The following is a 9302-nucleotide window of genomic DNA, read 5'->3' as shown; positions in this document are numbered from 1 at the left end:
CTTGGGTGTGTCGATCTAGATTCAGTAGTTAGCTTAACAATTACTATTTCATACATGCTAGATTACATGGAATCTTCATCTATCGCTTTAGCCAAAAGTAAAATTACTACTACAGTGATCTTATATATATTCACTTCATAGAGCATTGGCCTTATCCATGCTACCATTGAAAAAACTATTTGTGCATTAAAAAAAATTTGTATCTACAATAAAACATATTTCATTATAATACTTATCTACTTTAGACTTGGGAATTCTCATCCTATTCCTCATATTTATTTTTAACTCTTCAAAATAGTTATCCATTATTGCTTCAAAATTGTCCCCCTATCTTCTAATTAAATTATTTATCTACTCCACTGCTAGTAGATTCCTATCCCATGAAATTGTTCCAATAGTAGGAAAATAATTTTGAACATAGAAAATATTACAAACTAATAAAGATCCAAACTTATAGGAGGTATTCTTTTCTTTCCTTATTGCCTCTGAATTCTCTATAAATTGGTGAAGTTGCAGCTCATTAAGGTCATAGGTATGGTCATTCTTCACAATCTTGTAGGCTAAATCCACTGCTACACATGGTACACTATTTAACTTGCTAGATTGATAAAAAATTTGTGCAATCACATGAACATCGAATTCAACTAATGAATCCTCAATTCCATCTATTGACATTCCTTGACCATTCCACTTTTCCTTGGTTAGATTTTCAATTTCATTCTTTGTTGCACACCTTCTACTTTTAGGTCAATCCAAGGTAGGATACCTAGTTATCCTATGAATTATGGCCTTTTTTATCTTGATCTATGCACCTATTATCCATATATTCATGTTGTGAATGTACCTAAGCACAATCTTTATCCATTTGACTTAAAAAACCCTTGGAAAACCTAGGGCATGGGTAAGGCTTTTCTTGGTAATGATTTTGTATTCATCCTTCAAGAATCCATCAACACATACTTTCTCATAAGCTTCTCTAAATCACAAAGTCTCCAATTTCTCCAACTTTGCATAGTTAATAGGACCAAACATCCTTAATAGTCAAGACTATTGGTGGAATTGATGATAAGGCTCCAATATCATGAATAATGTTTTCAAGGTTTTAAAAAAAATTCAAATTAGGTGGAGGACTTTGGTCATTTCTTAAAAAATTCCCACTATTGTCCTTCAACATTTCACTTTTAGATGACATCTTGGAGTAGGGTTTTGTAATAAATCCTTTTGCAATATCTTCACTAAATAATTAATAAGACACTGAGATTAATACTTGTTTGACAAATTCACTAATATTCTATTATGATTCTCCTACAGTTGTCACTAAAATCATCTTGATTACCTAAAAGTCTTCTGTGAACTCTTTTGATCACTTTGTGAATGAAAATGAATGCCTGAATTCAATAAATAGCTTCAAATTTTCATTTTAGCTCTACAATTAATTCCTTCATACTTGGTTGGTGCATGGTATCTAGCTTAGTCTTCATACTTTCTCGATCAAGGTTACCTTAGTCAACCAACACTAATTCATTCGATCAATACATCAACTTCCTCGATCACTCAGTCTATACTACAAAGATCAATCAATATAGACTGTACCACTCATTCTTAGTACTCTATGTAATAAATGATTTTTCTTTTTCTTGCCTTTATGAATCTATTCTTAATGCATCTTTACATATGGTGATATGACATTTTCATACATCCATGCAAGAACTAGAGTAAAATATATCATTGAATATATAGGTCCTACATACCTTCTTTTTTTAGTTGGATGTGGAGTGATCACCTGATCCATTGGGTTAGATGATCTCAACTTTTCTTGCTCCACTACTTTTAGCTCTCACTATCTCTATCCATGTCTTCTTCCCCTTAACTTTATTATTTCCATTACTTGATTTTGGTGCTCTAGTTTCATATTTTCTATTGATATGTCCAACTTTAAGACAACAAAACATACTATTTCTCTATTCATCCACTTCTTGTGATTTTCTTTCAAATGTGTTTTGATGTAATTCATTGGAATATGTCTATATTCTCAACAATAGTGAAAACTACACCATGTATTGTAATCCCAATTATAGGAGTTTCCTTTTCTTGATGCATGTGTTTTTTCTCAAGCATCTAGTTGGAATTTTTCTTACAATTGTACTAATGAACTCTATGCCCATACTTCTAATAGTTATAGCAGTTTCCTTTGAATGTAGTGAATGAATAATTTTTCTTTCATCTACATTCATGTGCTTGGTGTCCTACCTTCTTAAATTTAGAAAAATTAGGTTTTAAAGTTTGCATACTCTTGTTGCTTCTACAAATGTTTTCTATGTGATCGAGTTTCCCATAATGATGACATAGTGGTTTGCCTTTGGATTTTGCTTTCCTTTGTTCTCTACTCTTTGATGATTCTCCTTCTTTAGTAGATGAAAAGTGCTTGTTGTATCCAAGTCTAGAGGTGTCTTTTGTTCTAGGTGACCTCAACAGTTCTTCATAGTGTTTGATAGCTTCATTTGGTTTATTCATTCTTTCTATAAGTTCCTTTTCATTCCTTAAATCACTTTCCAATTTCTCATTCTATGATCTTAGGTTTGTGATCTCCAAGTCCTTTATGTTTGTTTCCTAATTTGTAACTACTAATTGATTTATCATGTCCAACTAGTTTTTTGTAAGATTTTGTACTTTAAATGATCTCTCTTCAAGTTTGATAGCTTTGTCTTCTTTAGCCATGAGCTTGTCTTCCATTATATTCTTCTTTTGTGCTATTGTTGCACATAGTGTAACTAATTGTATTTCATGTTCTCTCTTAAGATCTTTTGCTTCCTTGGTTAGGACACTATTCATCTCCAATAGTTCTTTCAAAGCTTCATTCTTACTACCAATCTTTCCACTATTAAGCAGTCCTTTTATGTCAACCTCTTTGTATTGTGTGTCATTTTTTTGAATAGCTATCTCTTTCCTTTTTTTAGTGATTTCCTCAACTCTTCTTTTCTGCTTCTAATTGTTGCAATATGATCTATATTTTGATCATCTTATTCTCAATTATTTGTCCCATCTTATACACTTCCATTTCTATCATCTGATCCTCTCAAACTATTAGGATTCCTAATAAGAGAATTGAGCTATAATACCAATTGTTGGAAATATTAATGGGAAACAATATACAGAGAGGGGGGGATTGAATTAGGATCTTAAAATTTAACTTATAAAACCAAATTATTGATTTTACACCTAAACCATATCATATCTTTAACTAGAAAGAATTAAAAAGTAAAGTTAAAGCATAATCATCCATGAAAGATTCAACACATAACACAATGATTTGGTAACTCAGAAACACTTCAATGTGAAGGTAAAATTGGTTGGATATGAAACCCACAAATCTTTATAGCTACAACAATAATGTTAACCTATTAGGGTTATAATGTTTGATCATAAGATATGATCTACCTTGTGAGGGGTCTTCCCTATTAAAGGATTTAGACACTATTAGATCTCAACCTCTTAAAGGATTTTACACTTACAGCAAAGGAAGGACTCTATTAGGAGGTTTTCATAGATATGTTAAGACCACTCTATTAAGAGATTTACCCTAAGTTAATTAACTATAACTAATTTAGTAACTTACCCTTGGTTTTCTCTATAAGATGATCTTGGGTCTCCTCTTTGTAATGTCTCTGATCTGATCTCCTAATCTAATATCTATGTTCAATCCTTCACTGCTTTGATTATGCTCTTTCTAATATATTTTCAAACTTAGTCTTTTCTCTTCACATGTGCATATGCACATTCATTCCTTCAGTCGTTTGTTCATTCATACATTCAATCATTCTCATTTTAGGGTTATAATCCTCCTTAAATAGATATTCTGTGAAAGTTCTAGATCAAGATTGATGGTTTACAATTCACCATCTTTTTCTATTTCTATCTAATTTTTTGATTGGTTGAATTGTATTTCTTAGGATTGTTACCTTCTCCAATGATGTGTCACCACAACATTTGGGGGAAAATTGTGATGGAAGTGTAATTTGTGTGTAACTTTTATGTATTTTTGCATATATTCCTGACATTATCATAATACCAAAGGTGCCATCAGAATTATGAAACGCATGTGATTATAATCAAAGAAAAGAACTTCTCATTTGTTATATGTTGAGCTAGGGTGGAGAATTTGCAGAACTAAGGCAATGAATAGCTAGGGCGGCGAATTTGTGAAGCATCAACTACCATGACATTCACAGGTATGTACCACATTTTTTTGGATCATGGTATGTTGTAGTAAATATTGTGCATAATTTTGTTGTTAATATGAATTTTATCTTACTCACTCATTAGTTTTCATACAATTTAACTTCTTTGTCAAACACAATGACAATAGACATTTATGTGGTTGTTTTCTTTGATGGGATACACTTTAATTAAAGATATGATATTTTCATCATGTGTCACAAACCTATTGCCTCTTTGGCTAACTATGTTTATGTCCATTCTCATGCTTCTTCCATTAAATTTTGGCACAAGTCACCTATGGTCAATGTCTCCATAGATTTATTTGCACAACTTCATTTTCATTGAATAACTTAAGAAAACCTTATGCTAATCTATTTATTCTATCACACTATAAATATTCTTGTTCTAGACATGAGAAAGCATCCCAATCTACTAACTTGGTGCATCAAACATTGTCTCTCTATTAAATTACCCATCCATGTGAAATAGAACTTGATCTTTCAAATGGTCTTTATATAAAAATATTTATAGATAATTGTTGTTGACTCCAACTACAATCACTATATCATGAATGATAATTATACTTCATGAGCACTTTAGATTCATGTTTAATATCTATGTATAAGGCACTGTAATACAATTGTTCATCCAAATCTTGATCCACTTACTATTTTTGCATATGAATCAGACTTTCTTAGTCTCCAGTTACTAATTTACTCTTGATTTATATAGTTGTTTTTGTATATACCATACATGTCATGTTAAATTTATATGTTTCATTCTTTACATATGCATCTCATTGTTTCCTTCTTTCTATAGGCATGTTTTTGTTCATTCAAGACTCTTGATTAAAACTACTATATGCATAAATATTGTAGCTTTATCTTCCATATATATTCTTCATCTTTTCTAAATTTGTCACCTTTTCTATTAAAATTGGTCCATTTATTCTCTTAATTTCTTTCTTGACTTCAACCACAATATTATATAACCTTTTGACATCAATGACAATCTTTCATAAATATCCTAACATCAATGACAATCTTATTCATCAAGATTTTGTTCAACACTTTGCTACATGTATGTCATCTTTAGACATATATGAAAATATTGGATAGTGCTTTGTTTCCTTAAGGAGTACTAGAGATATGGAGTATTAGAGCATCTCACCTCTATATTCATTAATGATAGAGATGAGATAATTTTCTTCAACAAAGAACCATCAATATCAAGAATACATGTTTATATGTCTTGATTATCCTATAGAAGAACCTACTAGGGAAAAATATTGGAGAAATACTTCATAATTTTCAACGAGAAGTAGAAAAATAGAAAAAGGAAGTTGAAGACTAAATCTACAAATGGTTTAAAGAAAAATAAATAAACAGTCATACAAATGGCTACTGATGCATCTACATATAAAACTTTTGTTCCCAAAAAAGGTTATTTAAGAAGAAAATTATTTTTAAAATACCTCCTCAAATCATACTTCTAGTAACCCTCTCACTTTTCAAGGAGGGTCCCATAATCTAGAGTCCAAGATGGTTGTAGGATAGTGAAGGTTAAAAACCTCACAAGCTTATTATTTTGTCCCAAATGCTATTCCTAAGAAAGTAGACCTTGTTAACAACCATGAAAAAGAACCCTAGTGATAGAGGCTACCAACTTTTCAAAAATCAAATGGAAAGAAAATGCTAGGGTAGGAGGAGTCTATCTAGGGGTATAATATCGAAGAAATGAATGATTTGTAAATTTAGGAAAATTTAAAAGTTTATTGTGTTTTTTAAAGAGAAGAATATATTTGAAAACACAACAAATAATGAAGAAGAAAGTCTCATTGAATCATTAAACCCAACTCAAATTGATAAAAAAGAGGCATAATTATCTATAATAATTGTGTTGCAAAAGTTCCACATTTCTTATAGGGATTCCATATTAGGTTTGTAGCATCATAATTGACTCATGACTTACCTCTAGTTCTACTAAGTAGTAAGTGCAAAAATGTTCAGCCATGGGAAAATAAGTCAACTCTTTATCCACTAAGAAGTGAGAACCCCATTCATGTGTGCATTATTTATCCTAATATTTATAAGATTCTCAAATAATATCATGTTTTTTTTAATTTTTCTTTTCCCTCATCTTCATGTAAATCAAAATTGTAAGGCAAATATAAAATTAGGTTGCATCAGAAATTATTTTGAAAATCTCATTAATGGGTCTTTGTAAATTATTAAAATTAATAAGGTGGAGTTAGGTAACTAGGTTGTCTTTCTTTCCCCAAAGTGCTACATTGCATGTTCTTTCTTTAAAGGACATTTCATGGCAAAACAAATGTAGATACAATAATAGAATGCCAAGCATATATTGACAATCAAGTAGGCTCAAATTAAATTGAATTATCCCAAGGAAAAACTGCTACAATGTATTGCCTAAAAATGTAGTGAGAGCAATGCCAACATACACAAATGGACATGATACAAACCGATCTCTTCAAGTTGAGTTTAACCAGTACTTGAGTGTAGATACTCTAATGCACTTGTTGGGATCAACTCCATTATTTAGCTTCAGTTGTGAGTTTCAACCAGCCATTTGAGTTGAATATGTGTAAATCCAATAAGGGTGATCCCACAATAGCGAGTGCCACTTTTGTAGCAAGAACAAAATTGGAATGGGATGGAAATTTCTAATTTTCAACTATTTGTGCAAACATTTAAGAAAAGTCCACGCAAACATAATCAAACATAAAATAGTGACATTCACGTGAACATAAGTACCATAAAAGGTTTGCACAAACATATTAAAGTTACGATTTTCACTTTTAATTCACTATTTTATGTTTTCATTTTCATTTTTATGGTGGACTAAAAACACTTTGGACCTTGGAGCAAACGTGCTAAGCAAGTTGCATTTTTTCCTCCATTTTTTGGTCATTGATCTATTTCAAGTATGTTTATATGTGATTATTTGAATTTTTTTTTATGTTTTTTTTATTTTTTAAAGTTTTCAAAGAATATTTTAGTCTTAATTTAATATTTTTATTACTTATTAATGTTAGTTAATTATATTAATTTTTTGTTTATAATTTTTTTATTGGTTAATTATATATTAGTGTTATTAGGAAAATATTAGAAAATAGATTAGAAAATATTAGAAAAATATTAGAAAATATTAAAAAATATTAGTGTAGAATATTAGAAAAATATTAGTATAAAATTAGGAAACAAATTTAGAAATATATTAGTTTTATTTAAAAAAAATAGAAAAATCATTATAATATTATTAGAAAAAAATAAGAAAATATTAAAAAAACATTTACCACACATACATCTCATAATTTTCATGTGAACTAAAATACCAAATTAAACATGTTCATCCATAGCATGAAATCAAATAAACATTCAACACATATATGACACAAGATATTTGGTTACTTAGAAACCCTCCAATGAAAAGGTCAAACTTGGGTGGGGATGACACCCACAAATCTTCACTACTACAGTTGTAAAGTGTATCTAATGAAGGTTACAATGTTTGATCATAAACTATGATCTATCCTTGTGAAAGGTCTGCCCTCTTAAAGGCTTACAATATTGTTAGATCTTACCCTGTTAAAGGATTTTGAGACCCTATTAGAGGTGTTCTTGATTAAAGGATTTAAACATACAATGAGGTAAGCACCCTATTAAAGATTTACAATAGCCTATTAGGACTACTCTATTAAGAGATTTAACTAATTCACTTTCTAGAATGTCTTAGTAATGATCCTATGGTGGACACCCTACTGCTAGATAATAGATCACCTCTTTTCATGTATCCTTGATCCTCTCTTTATTAGATGTCTCACTTATTTCCTCTAACTCCTTTCCTTTGTTCTCCTCTAACTGATTATGCAATTCATATCTCAATTCACAACTCCTTAGCCACTGTGAATGCTCTATCTATGCATGCAAACTCCTCTCTTCACATATACAATTTTTTAGGGTTTGCCTTCCTTAAGAAGACCTAGGTGACTTAGGGTTAGGTATGAATCAATGATTTTGATTCATCTATTTTGTCACTTAAGCCATCCCTGTAACTAATTTATTGCATGTACTACATCATGATCCTCAATATAGATTCATTCTTATCATCTAGAATCACAAAAAAATTCAAAAGTCAGCTAAAAAATGGTTTACATAGAAGTTTATGCCATTACAAACAAATATGTCCAAAACTATTTTACTTGGCACTTAAAGTCTTTGATGCTCAACATCAACTATATCTTCAATGTTGTAACTCAGCCTCTAAATGACTCAACATTCATTGATCACTTGGCACTAACTGTCTAGTTGGCACTTGAGTGACTCGATACTTAATAGTTACTTAGAACATACTGCATATCTTTCTCAACATATACTTATTTGACAACTTATGCTCAGCATACATTACTTGTTCGGCATGAACTAAGTTCCATTTGATAAATGACTTAAGTGTATTGTCACTCATATGTCAAAACCAATCTAAGATTAACAATCTCCCCCTTTGACATTAGTGGCAAAAACACTTTTTCATGCATGAATAACCTTATCTTATGAGCATAACTTAAATCATCTCTATTCAGTACTCAGATTACATACAAAATTTAAAAGCTTCAAAATTTTGCAAAACTTGTGACTTGTCAATCATACCTCAAAATTTTATAACTCCCCCTAAGTAGATTGTTCTTTTCTAAATTTTATTACTCCTACTAATTAAATCTATTGTTGCTATGTTGGGTCTATTTCTATACTAACTAACCCTTTGTTTAGTCTCCCCCAAAACTTATTCATTCATTCTCTTTATATCAATCAAAATTCATTATCCCCCTTTGTACCTCATTCTCCCCCTTTTTGACACTTATGTCATGGGTGGTATGTAAATAGTGTGTTTTTCCAATAATGACTTATGGACCTCCATTATGAGCTTAAGTGTTGCATCCCAGTTGTCACACACTACCCCTAGAGATTTTTTTTGAATAGCTAACTTGACAGCCATGTTAACCAGGCCTTCATGAGTAGAAAGATAGAGATATTTCTACATCAATGTTTCTACAAAGACTAGTTCCT

This window comes from Cupressus sempervirens, chromosome 9 (genome assembly GCF_028749045.1).
Source record: "Cupressus sempervirens isolate cs-2001-9-10 chromosome 9, ASM2874904v1, whole genome shotgun sequence".
NCBI lineage: Eukaryota > Viridiplantae > Streptophyta > Pinopsida > Cupressales > Cupressaceae > Cupressus > Cupressus sempervirens.
The sequence above is the reverse complement of the archived record's forward strand: the minus strand, read 5'-3'. Positions refer to the sequence as shown.